The sequence below is a fragment of the Thunnus albacares genome, chromosome 2 (genome assembly GCF_914725855.1).
Source record: "Thunnus albacares chromosome 2, fThuAlb1.1, whole genome shotgun sequence".
In the NCBI taxonomy this organism is placed as follows: domain Eukaryota; kingdom Metazoa; phylum Chordata; class Actinopteri; order Scombriformes; family Scombridae; genus Thunnus; species Thunnus albacares.
This window is the reverse complement of record NC_058107.1, coordinates 3,420,124-3,442,059: the sequence shown is the minus strand read 5'-3', so window position 1 is coordinate 3,442,059 and position 21,936 is coordinate 3,420,124. Positions and strand designations below refer to the sequence as shown.

Here is a 21,936-nt window from a genome sequence, read left to right as displayed (position 1 = left end):
ATTTTCATCGTGTAACTGTTTTCTTTGTCAATCTTTTTTTAACAGCTCTTTCTGTTCATTAATTATTTTATCTGCAGCCCTCTTCTGCCCCTCGAGCTCTTTTACGCAGTGAGCCAACCCTTCAACCTGTTTTTTAAATTTATTTTTTTCTTTCATAAGAAGCTGCACCCTAAACAAAGTGTCACCCTCTTTCTTCTGGGTCATTTCACCAGTTTTGGCCTGCTCTTCTCTGGCTTTGGCTTTTTTCTTGGGCTTCGCAACCTCATGTCACACACTTTTCAATATAACACACTCCACCACCACCACCACCATCATAAATCAGTCCTCTCCTGATTGATTATGTCAGATCAATTCTTATCTCTGCCTGTTAATGTTAAATTGTGTCTTTATGTTCACTAAGCCCAGCAATGTCTCGAAGCAGCGTCTCCACGTTTGCTCACTTTTTGTCCAGCAGGTGGCGACAAAGCAACAGTAAAGAAAGACTGCGTGCATGGAGGATGTTTATTACCATCATCATCACCTCCGTCATCATCAGCAGCATTCTCTTCTTCAACATCCAGCATCTCCTGCAGATCTCCTGCATCAGGAGATATTAAAGCTCAGAGAGCCAATCGGCCTCACTGAGTCCTGATGAGGACCTGGACTCTGTGTTTGAATCACAGGCTACTGTCTAGAACACATGCAGGGCTGCTAACTAAGGTTTCATGCCTTCATGTAATATGACAGACTGCTGTTTCATTCTACGTCAGCTCAGGCAAGAAAAGGTGAAAAATAACGTCTACCTGCCCTTGAAACCTACTGTATATTTTCCATTCATATCACTGACGTCAGCAGCAACATTTCAGCTATTTACGGCTTGTAACATACATTATAAGTTCCTCTTTTTCTTTTTATTGGAATGTTAAATTAATAGCTAACGAAAAATCCGAATATTGACGCCGCATCATGTTAAATAACACGCTCATAAATCATTTATTGCTTTATCTATTCATGTGTGTCTTATTATCCTTCCAGAGTCATTATACCTTCATAATAAACCCGACAAATATGATTCTGTCAGGCGGGAAGCTTTACAATTTCATTACAGGAAGCTATCACATTCGGATGTACTTAACAATTCCTTTCTTCTTTGTAGATTGAGAAATTATTAAAACATTTTTTAAATTTTTTTAAGGGATGTGAATCCTACAAACACTTAAAATCGGTGTGTTTAAATTTTAATTTGCCAAACTATCAGTAGGTGTGTGGGGGTGGAGTGACAGGCTTCCAGGCTCTCCATGCAGGAGTCCCAGCAGGCAGAGCAGAGGAAATGTACATGTGGCCACCCACCTCTGAAGAGGAAGTGCTGTGTTGTTCTATTACCTCACTGTTTCTAATGTTTCTCCAGCTCTGGCCTTATTTCTACAAAGTCTGGCTGTTTCATTGGAGATTAAAAGCAGCTCGGAACGTTTAAATGACACTGCAGCTGCTGACTGACACTCAGAGTCCTGCACAGGCGAGCATTCGACCTGCTCAATTTGTCTTTTATTTACAATTTTATGACTGCATGTGGAATTAAGCTGTCTGTGAACAAAATGAATTTTAATGTTATCTATATCAGTTCTAAGCTAGTTTCAATGATGTCTACTATAAATGTACAGATCAAAGATTAGGAATGTATTTATAATCTCAGGTTTAGATAATTAGTTTACCCACCATTGTCTATAAGTGAATCATGTTTTACAGTGTATATAAGATTATGTTTAAGTCAGTCAGATATTTAAAAAGCCTTTTACACCCACAGACAATTTAATGAAGATAAACAAGATCAGTTTGGTGCAGTCTAGATTGGCTGAAAGGTTTCAATCGTTTTGCCAATACGATACATGAGTTTTGGTACTGATATCAAAATTATATTTTTCTATATCTTGGTCTGAGAATTAAAACATGTTTTTCTATAAAAACCTTTTTTGAACCTTTTTTTCATTTAATAAAAGAAGCCAAATTCGTCAAATGTTGAATGTCGTCTAAACACAAGCAGCTTGAAAGAACTAAAATAAAACTGGCAAGAATATGATTTCAGTCATATCGAGGAATAAGTCAACAAGATTTTTAATCTGACCACAAATTTAATACCAGCTTTCAGTTCTCAAAAGTTTTTGATAACAAATCTTATGGACATATGTTTTGTTTGGGATCAGGAAGATGGTAAACAGTTTTTTTTTATTTGTAGCTGTATTATCAGGGGCTCTATAAAATTAGTGATTTATACCCCTGCAAGAGAAGCTTTTAGTTTGCTCACTCAAACCTACAGTACATGTTGAGATGAGACGTTAACTGGATAAGTATTTGTCAAAATACAGCAACACAACTAGACTGGCTACTGAATGTTCTCATGTGGATGGTGCTCAAAGGATCATTTTGCATCTAAATGGTGTAACTGTAAATTATCCTGGAAATCATGTTGTAGATATTATCCTTCTTTCTTAATAAAAGCAATACAGTGTTCTAGACATGAAGATAGTTTTGGTTTTATTTGTCCAGATTGTGTCTTTGTTTTTCTGCCTCCACTCCGATACAATGGAAGGAAATGATATTTAGTTTGTGATGCTCATAGCAATTAATAAAAAATGTATAGAATAAGTGCACCAGCACAGAAGATACCGTCGACAGTTTTCATGGACTAGTTTGTGCTTTAGAAATAGTTTCTATGAAAACTGTTGACACTGTTTTTTGTTGATAACGTTGATTATTAATTGCTATGAGCACTGCAAACTAAATTTTATTCACCTTCATTATATTGGGCTGGAGGCAGAAATCTCAAAACTATCTGCATGGAGAGATGCTTTTATTTATAAATGAAACACTAACACACTAACAGCTCCTACTGCTGTATTTTGATGCAAGTCACTTTTTTCCTTTCATTTTCTTTTTGTCTAAATTGAAACTTTTCCTATACTTCTTTTGCTTTATTCTTTTTCTGTCTCTTGTTGCTACCTGCCACTGCAACCCAGTCATTTCAGTTGATCTTGTATGGGGCTTATATTGCAGTAGTATAACCAGGGGAAGCCAACACATCCATGGTGCCAACATGTTTTCTGCTGCACACCCCGCTGCTCCGGACCGACAGGAGGCACTCTGTCTGTCAACACCCCACCCCGCCCCAACATCACATCATCATCATATCCAGGTTTGGAATAAAACACAAACGCCTCTTTTTTAATGTAATGTTGCCTTTATTGAAGTGATTGTCCTCATGACAAGATGAAGGTGGACAGTGGAAAGTGTGAGTTAGTGTCGTGTTGTGCTTCCTCACTCAGAGACAGGGCAGGGTGAGGATATGAGGAGGAGGGTTAGGCCCAGCTGACCGATGCCCTTTCATTATTGCACTGCTTGCTGCAGCTCCCACAGTAGTGCAACAGGGAAAGAGTGTCAAGCAGAGAGCGTCCTGTGAGTTTCATCCTGGGTGACAAAGTGCAACCTGAGGACCAGAATTCCCTCTTCAACCCGCCTGGGAGCAGAAATCCCTCTGATGGTCACCACTAAATCATCGAGTGGAGTTCTGTTTACTACTCGTTTCAGTACTCGGTGAATCAGAATACTGCAACTCTTTGGGATTTTGGACTCAGTCATTGTTTCAGAAGCAGGAAATCTGAGACAGAATTGTGACATTAACATGGTTTCATGTTTTTGCTCCTTGGCTTCTGCATTTTATGCAAATGTTTCATTGCAAAGAAAACTTTGGTGAGTAATGAGTGGTCTGTACAGGAGCAGACTGAGCTGACAACAGGCATCAGAGGATACAGCTGTACAAGCTGAACACCACATCCTGACACAGCGACACATACTATTACCTTCATCAATAGTATAATGATTTCACAGCACTGCTTCCAAAAAGTGACGTCTATTGAGCAGTTTTTAAGCCTTTGCGAGATACATCAGTGATAAGCTTTAAAAGTGCTATGAACATGTGCGAGTGCATTGTTTTCATTTTGATTTTGTCTGAAATGACTCTCAATTTGAATGAAGATTTAAAACATTTTTAGTGTTATAAAAGTAAAGCTGCTGCATTACATTAGGACTTTTTAAAGTATTTTAAGGGTCAGTTCATGCAAATGACAAAACATTTTTTTTTTTACTTTCCTCTTGAGTTATCTAGCCATGCAGGTAATCTCGTCTTGTTTTGCCCACATTTTGAGATTTCTGTCTCCACCCCAATATAATGGAGGCAAATGACTGTTTGTGCCACTTACAGCATCAAAATGATTTTTTCTTTTCAAAAATGTGTCTTTGTTCCTCTACTATAGTGGTTCCCAACCTTGTGAAAAAATCAGGGACAACAATGACTTTATCATCCTATCCCTGACAGAGTCTGATATGTTGTATTTTAAAATATAGTACAGTGTTGTCAATAAACCTAAACCAGGGGTCAGAAGGGGATTGTGAGGTGATTCCTGGGAGTAGAAAATAAGAAAATCCTTCCTCAAAAAAATTACATTATCTAATACATACAGTTCTCTTGTTTCTTATAAAGTACTGTATAGTTTTACCTCGTGAGCCTAAAAATTATTCAAATTACATACTCTAATACGGAACTGTTCTTAATTCTCAAATACATGCACTCAGTATATTCCTGTGTATGAAGGGCTCACAAATAAAAATCAGTTGGGAACCACAGCTCTACTATTTTCATAATGGGACACTGTTTCTAGAGAGAGATGTTGCTGTTGAATCTTTTTAAATATCATTTTTCAATGCTGTGAAAATCATTGAAAAATTGAGGTGAAGACCGATGAGACAGATACCTCAAAACCCGGACAAACCATGGTTACATGCAACAATAGAGGTGAGACAGAAATGTTTTTATTATAATTGAGGTGAACCGACTCTTTCAGTGTTCGTATCGTATTTATGTTTTTTTGATTGTGTGGATGTGAATTAGGAATTCCAAACGACTGACTTATTTTGTGAGATGTTTCCAATAAGCACGTTAATGAATAAACAGCTATGCAGGGACTCTTATTATTTCAATGTTATTGTGAGTGTATTACAACTTTGAATTGACTTCATGGGGACACATTTTCAGCTGAAAAAGGTATAAAGTTACACAAGTGACAATTCTGTGAAGCAATAAAGAAATAAACATCTCACAAAGAGGGATCAAACATCTTCATTAGCCATCACATTTATTTGGTCGACACAATAAAGACTCAGCATTTCGCTTAGAGCAAAGCTAAAATGTTGTTTTTTTTTTATCGCACTGTATATTTAACATGAGTGAGATATGCAGCCAGCAGCAACACAACCTCATGTTATGTCATGAAATGAGAAGGACCACCAGTGTGACATCAGCAGCATACCACATCAGAGGAGGAAGATCATCCCTCAGAGTCAAGACCCTATAAGCAATATTGCACTACTCTGTTAACTCTAGTGAAAGCAGAGGCAATATTGATAGGGTCTCGTCTGCAAGGTGACGTGTATGAGACCCACTTCTTCACAGTGCGGGAGAGTCTCAATCTGAGGCCAACAGGTGACCGACGGAGACAGGAGGGAGGAGGTAAACAACTACAAATCCATACAGACATCAAACATCAGCTTCTGGAAGTCAAGTTCCCCTTCATGTAGAAATGTTGTGAGGCAGACTTACCATCTAAACTGTGCATCTGTAGAATCCATCAATCTAATCTTGATGTTGTTGGGAAACTTTCTTTATTCCCAGTTTTATCCACTTTTTCAAATCTACTGTTCTTCTAGGCGCATCAATGTAGAATATTATGAAGAAATTTTTTTAAAAAGTCTATAGAAGCAAATCATGTCCTATCCAACTGCATATTTTATTATATTAGTTAAAAATGAGACAAAGGTAAAAGTTGTCATTTTTACTTAAACCTCTTATTGAGATTTTGTAACTGTGTGAGAATAAAAAGAAGAAAATGTGAATTTTCTTCCAGAAGCTGTGCCGCTGATGAAGAGGACTGACATAAAATGATGAAGGAGAAGAAGAGGGTGAAAGAGATGAAGGAGTACAGACCTGTGGAGATCATCACTCTCACGCTGCCACTGTGAGAATAATCTCATGCAGCTTGTCCACACATTTCAATTCTATATGAGGCTCCTGAAAGCCTCGGAAACAGAAGACAGCTTTGATAAAGAGCTGAGAATTCAGCCTACCTGAGTCACAATTTGAAGTTTTCAGTTGGAGCGTGGACCTGGTAAAAAACTGTCTGAATTTTATTTCTACACAATATTTGAGTGCAGCTGATAATGTGATCTATACTTTCCATCTAGACCCGTGTTCATCAAGCTGTTGGAAGTGACATTTTGGAATTAAATGAAAAATAAAAATTAGTTGCAAACTTTTATCAACCTGTAAATTTCAGAATAAACTTTATCTATCAAATTTCATTTTATTTACAAATGCTCTTAAATTAAAGAGAGCTCATGAATGACAAAATACCTAAATATCATTGGTCTTAACCTGAAGCAATATGTACAATTTTAAATTGGATTAAGCTGAATCTGAACACACATAAAACATTACACCGGTGTTTTGTTTTTTTTGTTACTCTTATTGGCAGTCGGTAGGAATAAGCCACTTGATAAATACGTCTTATTCTTCACCCTTAGTGAAGAACTTTTCAACTCCTCAGTTGACTCTTATGAGCAGTCTCACAAGTTTGATCAATATGAGCCCAAATCAATGGACAACATTACATATCAGAAACTCACTTCATGTCTTCATACCTTTAAAAATGAACAACCCTATTTTACATCTGATTTCCTCTAATTAATATGAAATGCTGGCACACCTCTATTTCTCAGTTTTACTAGAGGTTTTTGGGTACCCAGCGAGGATAAATTATTTTGGCGGGTTCCGGTTTGTTTTGATGACAGTAAAATAAAGTCCTAGTTGAATCCACGTGGTCTGCTCTTTTTCTATTTATTGTATATCGGATAACGGTTTTGAATTTCCTGTGAGACCAGGCTGGAGGAGGTTTGGGAGTTTTGACACTCAGATGTTTCGGATGGTTCTAATTTCCCAACCCCCACCATCTGTACCAGCACAAAGGTTACTGCCATAGCTAAGCAAACAACACCAACTACATTTGTGTGTTAGGGGGCAAAGTTCATGCCAAAGATTACAATTTCATATCAGCCTGCAATATCCACCTGTACACCAAAAATCCTTTCAAGAATTCTTTACACTTTCACTTTCACTATCTATCTATCTATCTATCTATCTATCTGTCTGTCTATCTATCTGTCTGTCTGTCTGTCTGTCTGTCTGTTGCAGGACATTCCATCTAAAGTCTCTGCCATTCATCATGTTTCCATTTATCAGGATTGAGGAAACAGTTGGGTCATTTTAAACAGAAACAGCTTCCGAGGAGCCTCTATTATTTTCAGTGGCAGAAATGCTGCACTCTGACCCTCATTAAAACCAAAGACTTTCGAGACAACAGATGTGATAAATTCCAATCTTCTTTTTTCCCCCTTTTTTGCTCTTTTAGAAATGGTCAGGGGGTCTCTGCATGTCTTTGATCTGCTCCGTAACCACACAAACAGCTCACCTCAGGATGGCCTGTGTTGCATGGTAGAGTCATAAATACAATAAAACGTCTTTGTTTTGACTTTTAAGTACAGAACATTTCAGAAAGTTCATTCAAAATTTCCATTCACCGATACATTCAATTTCCATGCCATGTTGTATCAAATCCTGTCACTTTGCTTATTCCTAAACAACTATACAATTTAAATCTTGGTGTGCCAACATAAACATTTCAACCAACAATACAATTATACATTTATACTCAATATCACCACTGACCCTACCATCATATCAAACCTGTATCTTCACAACTAGCAAACTGACAGAGTTGCCCTGTCAGTGCCTTGACTCAGGCTCACTGGAATTCACTCATATGGAAGGATCAAGCATTTAAAAAGCTCATGATTATTTAAATGTAGAACAGTCATGACCATACAGCCACCTTAAAATGATGTAGCAAGACTATGACCTTAATGCTATAGCTAATAGCCCATGTAAGGTCATAGTGCATAGAAGATGTTTTGCCCTGTTTACACTTACATTATCATTCTACCATTATCCGGATAGGTGTAGATTAGGGCTGCAATTAACAGTTCTTTTCATCATCAGTTAAATGTTTGCTCTATAGAATGTCAGCAAATAACAAAAAATGTCCATCACATGTTTCCAGAGCCCATGGTAACATCCAACCGACAGTCCAAAACCAAAAGATATTCCGTTTACCATCATAGAAGGCTGAGAAAACCAGAATAGATTTGCATTTGAGAAGCTGCATTTTTGCCATTTTTGCTTAAAAAATATTTAATCTGCAATTATTTTCATAATCAATGAAAGATTTAATTTTCTGTCATTCAGGTATTGACTCATTCTTCCAGCTCTGACACAGATCAGCCATGATCACACTGCACATATACTACACATGCCTTTGCAGTGACATATAACCTGACCTCTTCACCCTGAAAATGCAAACCGCTCCTATCAAAGGCTTTTTCCGCTGTATTGGTGTTAATCATGGTAAGGGCTTCATTACTTGTGATTTATATTAGCAGCTACCATAATAAAAGCTGGAGGGAGAAAGTATGTCCGCAGCACCGTGTCCAGTAGAGACGGCAACACAAGCAGGATGTTGTGTGTGGCCCTCGCTAAAGCAAATATGACAAAGTCTATGGATGTTCTGAGAGCTGGTGCACTATTCAAAACAGATACATCTGAATACAATGTTTCTCTAACAGCTTCTGGAGCTCGTTTGAGTGATAGGATCACCCTTTTTATGTGGTTCAGGTGTGTTTACACCTGGATCTGTATTCTGCTGAGCATGACGGAGTAGCTGGCCGATCACTGGAGACATGTTAATGGCAGCTGTAAACACAGTATTAGTCCCTCCTCCATGGACGGTCCCTGTCGGCTACACTTCATATAGACCCAGTCAGCTCTGGTATTTGCCTGCCAGCGCAGTGAGAGAGACAAGCTTCTACACGCTGCAGATCCAAACTCTCCCATCAGCTTCATGCTTTTTCAGTCATACTCATTTGATAACATGCCACGTTCACCTTGTGGAGGCTTTGATTGTTTACATGTGGAGCAGTGGTTGAACTTACACTACAGGGCCAACGCATGCTATTCCAGCATGGAGTCCCCAGCATGGCTGCACTACAACTGCAAAGGCAGTGTTCTATAAAAAAAAAGAGGGTAAACATTCACCTTCCCCATACAAAACACAATGCTTTCTAAAAACACATTCATTTATAGTTTGTAGTTAAATTCCCCACTTTTATCTGGGTTTAATACTATTTGTTATAATTAATGTATTAATCTACAATAAAAAGCTTGATATCAACATGTAAACACGGTCAGATCTAATCCTCAAAATAAAAAAGGTGCACTATGAACTCCACTGAGTGATTATTATAAGGCAAAAGAGTAATACCCTGAAAACTACATCAATTTAACTATTTTAAGCTTTATGTTTTTTCCTTGAATAACATGAGATGTGTGTGAGCTTAAATCAGCAGCTACTAAAAGGAAAGTAGTCCTCACTTTCAGGTGGTTGTGCCCGCCACTCCATCCCTCACTGCAACACTTTCCCCACTAAAGACACACAATAAAAACAGCAAATTCCACAGTCGCTTGCAAAACAGTGGCTAAATATGACGCTACAGGCTCCAACGCTCCACGGTGCACACACACACACACACACACACACAAACACACACACAGAGCAGAAGGCGGTAACCGAGGAGGATGAAACATACCCCCCTTCCTCCTGCTCCCCCCTCCTTCCCTTAGAGCGGCCCTGCCCTCCACATTCCTCACAAGGAGCCCCATCCCCCCTACGACCTGCCCCAAATAGGAAACTTACCCCTTTTTTCCCACCCACACCGTGACTTCTTCAAGCCTGCACACTCAAATTATGCTTTCAAAAGCCGACTGAAAGAGGGGAGGGGGGAGGGTGGGGTGGGGGGGGGAGCCCTGTGCTATACATACACACACACACATACACACACACATATGCACGCACACACACACACACACACACGCATGCACGCCCGCACGCACACACTGCATGGCCATAACAAAATGACTGCAGCGTTAGCCTAAAGGCTCACATGTTCCTTTACAGGGAAGTCACACACAGTTGCTTTTTTTAATTGTAGAATATATAACACATGTTCACAAGTAAAATGTTTATATGCAATAAACCAGAGGCTTTAACACAGTTGCAACTAAAATATATTCCAAAGAGGATCTTGATTTTTAAATGGGTGGCTGTGTTTTCATTTTAAACACATAAAAACTGTTTTTTTTTAACTGGACTACATTTTATAGTTCAAAGGGTTGTATGTCCTGTTAAATAATTAACAGTCATAAGTCTTAACAATAAAAAAGAGCTGCATATCATTTCACTCATGTAAAATCACGAAATCAACACATTACGTAAAATCATTAAATCAACGCCCCAAAATCACAACATTACAATAAAATCAATTATTTTTAATAAACAGCCCTTTTATTACTTTCCAACACACAGACTGACTGGCTTCCACACACTGATTTTACACTATCAATTCATATCAGTAGGATGTATGTCAAATATAAATAAACTACTTTTGCAAATAAAAATGTATGAAGGTTTGGTTGTGGCGTGTGATTTAATCAGGATCCTGCTAAAATCAGATCATTTATAAATGTCCTGTCCAGCAACTCATTTTAAGGTAAACTAGATCCAACACTTACAACAAATGATTTCATACTGTGGGTCATGATGTAACAACAAATTACACTCTTGAACAAAATGTGTTAAAAGTTAGGAAAGTTGACCTCAAAGCATGTTACTTAATCTGACACGTGGTCTGCAATGCAAACCAAGACAGCCCCTGAAGTTCTGTGAACAAAATGTTCTTTTTTTTTAGGAGGCGTGGTCCAGGAGGCCTATATCTCCCAGGGTAAAATATAGCCTAATAATGCAGCATGCTTGCAAAGAAAAACCATGGACTCTTCCTGTCATATGGACCTCAGGTCTTAGCCACTGCTGGTTCTCAAACTATGGACTGAGGACCTCCAGCGGTCCAGGAGGGAGTTTCAAATGGGTCAAAATAAAAAAATACATTTTTATTTCAATACAACTGCAATGAACAAATTTAAATATATTGTTTTCGCCAAGAGTTTAACTAACCTTCACATATAGATACTGAATTTTATTCTAAAAATTTGAAAAATCTCAAATAGATTCTTCTTTGAGATAATCTTCAAAATTACAGTGAAATATGTCTGTGTGGAAAAGTCCTTCTATGAGAGCAGCCAACCAACATAAGCTCCAAAGCCTGACTATATATACATATGTATGTATGTATGTATGTATGTATGTATGTATGTATGTATGTATGTATGTATGTATGTATGTATGTATATATATATTTATATATGTGTGTGTGTGTGTGTGTGTGTGTGTGTTTGTGTGTGTATATATATATATACAATATATACATACATACACACACATATATGTATATCTATATTTATTTATATCTATATCTATATATATGTGTGTGTGAATATATATATATATATATATATATATATATATATATATATATATATATATATATATATATATATATATATAAGCACAATCACAATTCCACCAAAGACTTTTAAGAAATTATCAAGTCACTTTACAAATATCAGCAGAGTCAATGCTCCCTTTAAAATTGTAGTGGGCTATTTATTGATTATGCTAACTAAATAAAATATAACATTTTATGTGTCATAATTTATTGGAATTGGATTCATGGATTTTTCCCATGCATTACTGTGAACTGACAACAAGCCAGCAAGCAAGAAACAGCTGTGGTAAAAAATGGCTCTAAAACCTATGGCCTATGATTGGTGGTGTGTGTGTGTGTGCGTGTTCGTGTGTGTGTGTGTGTGCGTGTTCGTGTGTGTGTGTGTGTGTGTTCGTGTGTGTGTGTGTGTGTGTGTGTGTGTGTGTGTGTTCGTGTGTGTGTGTGTGTGTGTGTGTGTGAGGAAGAGGTGGGGGGGCCCTTCCTATAAGATCCTACAGAGACTCCTCCGTGGTTTCTATTTTCTCGTCTATTTTTCCCCATTTAGCCGCATGTGTCCCTCCGCGGTGCTGCTGCTGTAGTACAGGGCGAAGGCCGAATGCTATGACAATACTATTGCACTGCTTTAGCGGATGGTACAGTAGTGCAACATCGTCAAAGCAGCTGACCTCTGCACGCTGGGAAACACACACACACACACACACACACACACACACACCAAGACAGCCATACCACACACATAGGGAGACACCACAACGACAAAGTGACATGTCTAAAGAAATGAAAGCTGTAACAGCCGTAGCTTTACATACTGCGGCTGGCTGTGCGTCGCATCCATTTAAGGCCAACAGAGAGACAATTCTATATTTTCTTGTCACGTCTAAATAAGATTTGTAAGTAGAGGAAGTGGTAGGCGGAGGGGTGGGGGCTGGAGGGGTGGGGGGGGGGTGTCAGCCAATGCCCTTTTAATATTGCACTGCTCATCTGATTTCACAGTAGTACAACAGAAAAAGGGCTTTGGACAACACGGCTGCTCCTCAAATCCGTTCAGTTTCTATTGCAAACCCAGCATGCAAGCCGTCAGCTTCCACGTTACTAAACAGTGTGGACAGTGCGGGGCTTCTAATATCTGCGAGCCCACAAGCAGACAACTGTTAACATGTTGGAAGCCATATGCAAACCAGCAGCCGTGAAACAAGCGAATAGGCTTATTAGCTTTACAATACAATGCAGCCGACACAAATAGGAATCAACTATGTAAATCGGTAATGAATTGTTATACTATTAAACAATAAGTAATGTTTGTTGATAGTGATTTGGTGGTAAGGTGACATCTCTCTAGTTTATGTTATTACCGAATGATCTGTCGGTCAGCATTATGAGAGCATGGAGGGAAACATATTTACTTCAACCTAAAGCAAAGCTCTTCCTATAGGCTGCGGCCTCTCAGAAAACAGGCAGTGAGCAGGACTTCGCCTGGAGGAAACGAGGGTGGGGAAAACATATAGGGCAAAGAGCACATTCCGCGATACAATACCAGAAACCTTCATTTAGTAACTACTATTCCTGTCCCTTTGGCCAAAGTGGCAATTTGAAACCCTTCTCGTTTAGGAAACCGAGGGGCGGGGGGCCTATGGAGGGGTGGGGGGTAGGGGTGAGGAGGGGGGGGCTTTGTTATTTCCAATATTCAGAGAAGTTTACAATCAAACTCTTTGTCTGCCCAAAGTCTTCAAACTTCAAATTCTATCACTTTCAAACTGACCAAAAATGTCATGAAAGCAGCAGCAAGCTAACACAGCGTGTTGTTGCACTTTTCTACTTTCAAATTTAAAAGTAGAAAACAAATAAGCCAATATGTGAGAAACGTACTGTCCACTTCATGCCTAACAGAAGAACGAGGTTACACATTTGTTTCAACGTGGAAACGTCTTTTTTCTCTCTCTGAAGTTGTTTACTCCATATGTTCCTGTTAATAAAATACAAAGGTATTCTGAAAACGCTGCAGCCATACCAAGCACACATTCCAACGGTACAGAGAACAGCTTCAAACACAACTCCTACAGACACATGTGGGGCTGTGCAAAATGTCACACAGCCAGGCTACCATATTCTGTGTCAAGCACTGTGAATTAAGCATTTCTACGAGAAAGAACGTATATTTAACACACTGTAGGCTAAACCTGGTGTATAGACATATAACTCACAATGATTTAACTCTACATGTTTCTCAAACAGTTTAATACAAAAAAAACAACAGCAACAAAAATAAATAAATAAAATAAAAACAAACAAATAAAAAAAAAACACTCAATTATCAACGGACTCCCATAGAAAGATTTTCGACCAATTTATGTTGCACATAAAAATTGACTTCTGCATGGAGAGCTAGTCGTATAGTATTTAAATAGAAACTTACGTACGACAGTAGGCTATAGGTCTAAAGCAATAACTAATAGGCTTAATAGCTGGATTATTATATTATAGTGAAATTAATGGACTCATTTGTCGTTTTGCTTGGGCCCTCTGGCATCACTGGCGGACCCCTGGGTGTCCCCGGACCCCACTTTGAAGCCTGCGGATTAGCTCATATGATAGTACTTACTTTTGATATCTCGGTTTGCTACCAGAAATAATCATTGGACGGGCACCCACCTGTCAATCACTGCTTTTATCACGCGTGCCCTCACGTGGACGCGCGTGCTCGATCTGTCCCCACTTCTCTCTCTCTTTCTCTCACACACAGACGCGCGCGCAGGCACACACACACACACACACACACACACACACACACACACACACACACACACACACAATAGCTGCTATACAGTTTGAGAGACGGGAGCTCACGGAACCTCTCTGCAGCCAGTTAAACCCACCGACATCCACGTCCGTCCGCGAGCTCCACGCCGTGTCCGCCGCGCAGCAGGAGCGCTCCTCGCGCGGGCAGAGGTTCTGTTGGACGGTACCTGGCGGAGGCAGGGCCGGTCCGTACGGCTCAACACACAGAAGAGGCACAACGGAGCCAAGTTGGCCACTTGAGCGTGGAAAAACGCCGCGGCCATTACCATCTATCTCCCACACATACGTCCGTTTCAACCGCAGTAACGGTTCGCGGGGTGTGACAGCTCCTCGGTTATAAAAACGGTATTTCGTCCATTGGCAACCTCACGGCCTCCGAGCTCCGGACTCCATCTTTGACTAGTTGACATTCAGCTCTTGCCGAGACAAATTCCTTATTTGCATGCCAGCCTGCCATTGGTCCGTTTTTGCGCTTGTCTTTGCCCTTATTGGTGGAAAATTTATCTCATCACATTCGGGATTGGTCAAATACCAAGGGGACGTCATTGTATAGTTTAATTTTAACAATGAACACAAATTCTCTCTTCCATTCACAAATTTCTCATTACCCGCTTTTGAGGTGCTACATCGTGTTACTGTGTTTGAAAAGAACGAAAAAAAAATTAACAATCAGGTTTTCAGTCGGCTGCTGTCAGTAAAACACAAGAATGGAAACTGATGGTGGACTGGCCAATCCTGTCCACATTGAGGACCACCCAAAGTCTGCACAGTAGTCTACATGTGGATACAATCCATTGCTGCAATTTGTAGGTGAATGTGTAGCCCACATCTTATTCTGCGTAATTGTTTTTCACACTTTACGCGCTGCGTATTTAAAAGTTGCTACATGCGGGTGCCAAAGATACTCCCGATGCAAATGGATGTTGCAGTAACAGAAGTTCCACTGTGGGAGAAGGCGGGCTGCAGGTCGCAGTAGCAGTGCCGGGGTGGTGTAGCGCGGGGCAGAGGGCAACAGGCTCACTGGAGGTGCTGCGGTCGACGCTTGGAGGAGGGCAGCGGCCTGTGAAATCTGACATTCCTGACCAATGGAGCTTAAATAACTGCATTGTCCGGCGGAAAAGACCCGCCTCCAAAACCACCACCATCCGACCCCCCCCAACCCCCCCCCCCCTCCACCGACACCGGACCGACTTGCGATGCTGAGTGTTTGGTGTACTTACAGTGAGGGTTATTTTTGGTATGAATGAGTAAATAAATAATTAAAACTCCGCATTTGCCTATTTCGTTTAATTTCGTTTTTCCTCTAGTCAACTCCACAGCCGGTGGCTAATTTATACCGCGCTAAATGGCAAAACGTGCACTTTTACGCAAATTATTTCCAGTGAAGCCCGATGAGGTGCACATGAAACACTGGCTTTTCCTATTAATGCAAATACAGCCTGCTGGATTTGAGCTGAGGAGAGAAAGGGATGCCTCCACCCCACCTCTCTGCCCCCTCCCCCAGCTCAATGCAGTGCAGTAAACTTTATTGTCAAGTATGCTTACAACTCAACCCAAACTCACATATAGGCTATAAAATATCTAGCCAGGGAAAGCTAATTATTTACTGAATAATATATGTGACTATCTGCAGCAGTGTGGGAAGGCACATTATTGAAGTTTGGAAGTGTGAGCTTTCCCTCAGTACAGCCAGTCCTCTCCTTTACTTTCTTTACTTTGCTCCCGAGTTTTGAGAAGAAACCTGTCTGCCATGACGTGCTTTAGATGCTATGTAAGGAATGCTCGTTCATGTTTGCCTCTGCCTGTATGTGTAGTGATGCGTGCACGCGCGCGCCTGTGCGTAAAGTAGCGTTGCCGAGCGAAGTATGTGGGGCCGCAGGAAGCCCTATGCCCATATTTAGCCGTGACGGCTGACTGATCAGGTTGACATGCTGCCCGCACTAAAGAGCTGTTCTACACTTGGGGTTTGTTGTTTTTGAAGTGAACTGTTTGTAGCTTTTTGGGGAGGATACAGGACATGCAGAAGATGCAAACAAAAGAACATTTAAAACCAGAGACGTTTAAGAAATACACAGAAACTAATTACACACATATCTTTTACACACTCCATGTTATGTTTCTGTTCTGGGAAGTGTTTTAAATAAAACTTTATTTTATTTACTTTGGGGTAAAACATATAAAGTATGTATGAAACATATTAGACCGATCTTCTTATCAAATCCAATTAAAGCTGCATGTTCTCAGCATTTTTACAAAGACCCCAACGTATGAGGCCACAGATGCATTTAGTCCATTTTACAGGCAAGAATCAATATGAAAAGATTTTATTTGTTCGTGGTTTAAATGAATAATTCTCAAACATAGTATCTGGGATAATTACTACAAAATACATTACACCTTAGATATAGTTTGCAAAGTTTCCCAAAAATACTGTCAGGCTACATTTGAGAGAATGTGAAATGATGAACAAACATGTATAGTATTTTCATTTGATGAAATTGTGTTACAATTAAAACATGGTGATTTATTTTTGACCATGTCACTTAATGGAAGGATCTAGAATCCAGTATGTGTTAGTGCAGGACATGATATACTGTAGGCTATGTGTTACATAATGTGTAAAAAAAAAAAAAAAAAGAAAAAAGATTCAATCTCATCAAAGAGACCTGAAAATTCTACTGACCTGAGAACTGCTGGATTAGAAGCAGGAAAGCAGACAAAGAGTTCAAAAGGAATTAGAGCCTGCAGACCGTGTATCATCAGTAACAGATAGCTGGGTCATAGTGTGTTGAAGATAAATATCTCTGTTGCAGCATAACGGAGCAGTACACTGTGCATGCTTCTGTTTAAACAAGATCAAGATTTAGCTGACAACACATTACTTCGTATGTTGTATGTTCACAGTCGAAAGTAAAAACGGCAGCACGCAGAGGATAATTATTTAATTTATGAGTGTGTTATTGATGGACGCTATTGATCCATAATGGAAGAAAGTGAGAAAAAGATTGTGGATGGTTATATAATGGATTTTATTGACAGAAAGAAAGAAAAAACCCAAAACAAATGAATCTTCAGAGAAGTATTTCTCAAGCTTTTTGTGATGTTTTTCTATCATGATGTTGTGCATTGCAAACTGACTTTTAGTACAAAATAAAGTGAAGGACATAGAATTTCTTGAAAACAGCACATTGCTTATACTGTTTATAGTTTGCAGTATTAATGTCTGCAGTGTTTGATAATCCTCATGTTTAGCCAACATTGTGGCCAGACTCCGCCATCTTTGAGCCATAAGATGAATTTTAAAATTAAAAAAAGATCCATTTAATGATTTTCATATTTGTAATAAATTGAATGATTACATGTTAGCCATGGATTAAAAAATCTAATCTTAGAATTCAACTGCTGTCAGATGTATTGTCATTCAATTGAAAAATGAAGGTATGTGCTAGTTAGAAGTTCATTCTTGAATTGTTAACATTTTTTTTCTCAACAACTCCCTTAAATTTACCCTTGAACAACTTTCTCCCTTCATTATCATCTACAAAAATATGACTGTGGCTGCAGCTTTACATGAAATGAATTACATGTAAGGTTTCTCTGGAAACTGCAGTATCTCTTGTGATGATGATGATGATGAGATTTCACACATGAGACATAACGTGTTTTTATTGACAGACAGAAATGTACTTGAGTGCATTTTGCTGTGACTGCAGGCTGTGTCATGCATGGCCAGGGTCCAATCTTGTTTGTCAGTGCAGGCTGCAGTAAGTCAATGTTTAGAGAAAATTGAGCAACAGATTGCACAGAGCAGAACCGTTGTAACTGCTCACCTTTCACACATGTAAAGAAACTCACGGCGTAACAGCATGTTATGAATTCATCAGTCAGAGTTAACGTTTTCAACATTTTCTTTTATTTAGAACAGACATCTCAGCTATTTAGTTGTACAGAATACAATATCTATACTATCTATATGCAAGCTAACTCAAACACTCAGTGAGGAGTTTGTTGTGTGAGAGGGATGGTGGTGGACAGACTGGCTAAAGGTTGTCTTCATATGACCAAGCAGGCCTCTGCAAGTCTATCTGTTGAGATAAGGTCCTGCAACTCCTGGACCACGGAGCACATGCTTGAAATAACCATGATGATGTGCAGGAGGACAGTTGGCTTCATTGTGGAGAAGACCTGTGGCAGCACAACTAGTATTTTAGTCCAGTCCCAGTTAGTCTAATGAGAGTTAGGCTCTTGCACACAAATATATATATCCTTTATTTGTTTGTTTTTCATAATATCAGAGGCATCTGCTGACAATGAAACGAAACAAAAAGGAGAGTGGACTGTAGCACATTTTGTGGTTTGGTGACAATGTTGTGGAGCATACGGTGGCCCTGAGCTCAGTGCACTGCAACTGAAGAAAACACATGCAAATAGACAAAACACAAGCAAATTAAGAAAACATCTTCATCAATTTGACAACACATGCATGCATGTGTAATCTTAAAGGTGCAGTGTGTAAGATTTAGTGGAATCTAGCAGTGAGGATGCGGATTGCAACCAAATGAATACCCCTTCCCTCCCCCTCCTCTTCCAAGCGTGTAGGAAAACCTACATTGGCCACGAAACTCGTGAAAAACCAGCCTGGTCACCAGAATAAATTATTGGCATTGTGTGTTTCTACAAACCACAGATACGTTGAATCTCTACATTTCAACACCTGTAATACATAGCATATTAACATTTTCAACAATACGTATCCTGTCAACATTTCTAAAGTAACGTAGTTCACATGATCTATGTGAGCTGACTTTCTTATTCGGAGGAGGAGGGGTCGGTGGATGGTTGGGAAGTTTGTTGGAAGAAAGTTGGAAACCAGCAGAGAGCACGGTTCAAGACCACCTCAAAACCAATGCCAGCTTCCTGTTTCAACTGACAAAACTGTGTGTTTTTAGCGAGACGTCAGGACATTTGCAACCATTTTTATTTTATTTTTTTATTTTAATTCAAACCATGAACTTTCCCTAACTCTAACCAGACGTTAACCACAGCGTTGTCACATCATAAAACATCATTATTCAACTGATAATGGCCAACACTGAAACGTAGACATTTAATGTATCCGTGGTTTGCAGAAATGTACAATGCCAACGTTTTGTTCTGGCGATTGGGTTGGAAAAACTCAAAAGGTCCTCTCTAGAGCCAGTGTTTGGTTTGTCCGTTTCCGGGCTACCATAGAAATATGGCAAGTTCCGTGGAAGAGAACCCGCTCTCTATGTAGATATAAAGGGCTCATCATAAGGTAACGAAAACACGATTCTTATTTTCAGGTGATTATAGATCAAATAGATCCCCCTAAATATTACACACTGGTCCTTTAAGTTGCAGTACATTGAGCTCTCAGGGCCACTGTAGGCGCGAGAAATGAGAAGGAAAACCACAGAGACCACAGTAACAGCTTTGAGATATCAGCCAGATTTCATTGGAAATGGTATTTATTTAACTTATGTAGTCTCATGTTAACAGAATTGCGCCCCCTCGAATCCTCAAATTAGCTTCCGTCTTGCTGTTAATGGTGCATCTTTATGCAAAGTGATTTAACCTTCTGTTTGTCCCCAAAAAATCAAAACTTGCTTTTAGATGACAGTTTTCCTCAGTTGCTTTGGCTGAATTCTCGAATGACAGTTGATGTCAAAACAGTTTGTGCACCACAGAAAGAGCATTTCTCATTCTTTGTTACCATTTGCAAATATTTTAGCACATTTAGGCAAATGACTAAGTACAATTATCTACAATTTGAACAATTATTGGTTATATATGTCTTTGTGATCAAAATAGATTATGTTTCTTCTCAGTTTAATAGTTTTACTCTCAAAAATATGTTAAAATGATTTCATTGTGTAAGTCACCACATGCAGAATAGTCCACCTAACTGTCGAAATCTTCTGAGCCCATGTTTCATAACTTGCATTGAAATGTAGAGGTCATAAAGTATGTTAAACTGGTAAATATGTTGTCAGTACTCAAACTTCACTTACGAATGGGGAGTTTCTTACATCTTAGATCAACCAATGGCATGTGCTGTCCAGTTAGCTTACAGGTGTAAGTCCTCATGACTTAAGTAAGTCCTCATGTTGTCCTGCAGCTCTATAAATGTGTAAAACACATTTATAGAGCTGCAGGACAACAGAGTTACAACAATTTGTGAACATGGAAGAGCCTGCTCAGATTAACATTGGACAGGGCAACGTAGGTGTAAAGTACATGATAATCAAATGTCTTTGCTTGCTGCAGTGGATGCTGCTTGTGATGAAATAAAAGCAGAAGCGTGCAGAGGATGGTTGCTGCATTGCAAGGAAGAGCCTTAGATGTGAGGTTGATGAGAATCTGTGGCCAAACAGACAGGAGTGACAGGATGTCTTGTGATTCCCAGTTTTTTTCTGTTCTGTATTATAGTGTGTTGTGTGCCCACTGCATGAAAATAAAGTGTTTTTCCTCACATTACATGCAAATTTAAGTGCTCTTTTGCTTGACAAAGTGGAATGTGAAACCTTGTACTCTTGAAATCAGCATCTGAAGAGTATTCACTTTGATACCCAGTAGCAGTCAGTTAGCTTCAGAAAAATACTGTGTGGTACTGTAGGCATTCAGTGTCAGTAAAAACATGACAGACAAGAGCGTTTGGAAATTAGTAGATGAGGAACACACTTCCAGAGTCCACTGTTGTTCAGATAAAACATCTAAACATTTTGATCAGCTTTACACACTGTCAAAGGATTGTGTCATTTTGGTGGCAATAATATATTAATTGACAAAATAATTAAATTTTGAAACACGGATTAAAAGTTTTGGGTGGGTTACAGCCTTTTGCAGGTTAACTATAGTGTTTTGCTGCACATATGAGTTGTTTGGGAGATGTATCTTCAGTGCTGAGCACTTGTCTCAAGAAATGTGCCAAAGCAATTGAGAAAAAATGAACACATTTATTTTTCTGCCTATGATACCTTCACCATTAAATTTCCTTGCTGTTGTGATCAATACATTCCTCCAGTAGCACTTTTTTTTTGTGGCTTTTTTAGTTGTATACAGAATACATACTGTATTACAGTTGTCTTGATTAAGCTTGTCACCACTTTCTGCATAAATGATCTTTGACATCTTCTGAAACTGATTAGGTATCAGCAGCAAGACTTTATGGTACCATCCTTGCTTTAATAAGCCCTCAGATGTTTCAACCTGAGTGCCAGTATTTAAGGAGAAATGTGTGTCAAAATTTCTTAGAAGTGACTCTGTAGCCTTAAAGTCATTTGGCTGCTCCCTCCATTCAAAGTGATACTGGCCTGCTGATCATACTGAGTGTTTTGTGGCATTAGAAGAAGAAAAAAACCTCAACAATGCTGACTGTCAGGCGCCAACGTGTCACATTGTGACCCTGAGCCAATCACAGCTGAAAGAATTCAAAAAAGTCAGCCTGTGTGCGTCCTGGCCCCGCCCCCTGGTGCAGGCCATGTGACCAGTCAGCAGCAGCAGGACACACCTCCCACTCTCACA

The 21,936-nt window shown here is 39.3% G+C and overlaps 1 long non-coding RNA gene across 1 annotated transcript; it reads left to right on the top strand.

The window, feature by feature from the left end:
• The first annotated feature begins 528 nt into the window (after positions 1-528).
• LOC122970327 lies at positions 529-5,001 on the top strand. The gene is made up of 3 exons (XR_006399183.1): positions 529-764; positions 2,994-3,169; positions 3,300-5,001. It is a non-coding gene; the product is annotated as an uncharacterized LOC122970327 (long non-coding RNA).
• The last annotated feature ends 16,935 nt before the right edge of the window (positions 5,002-21,936 follow it).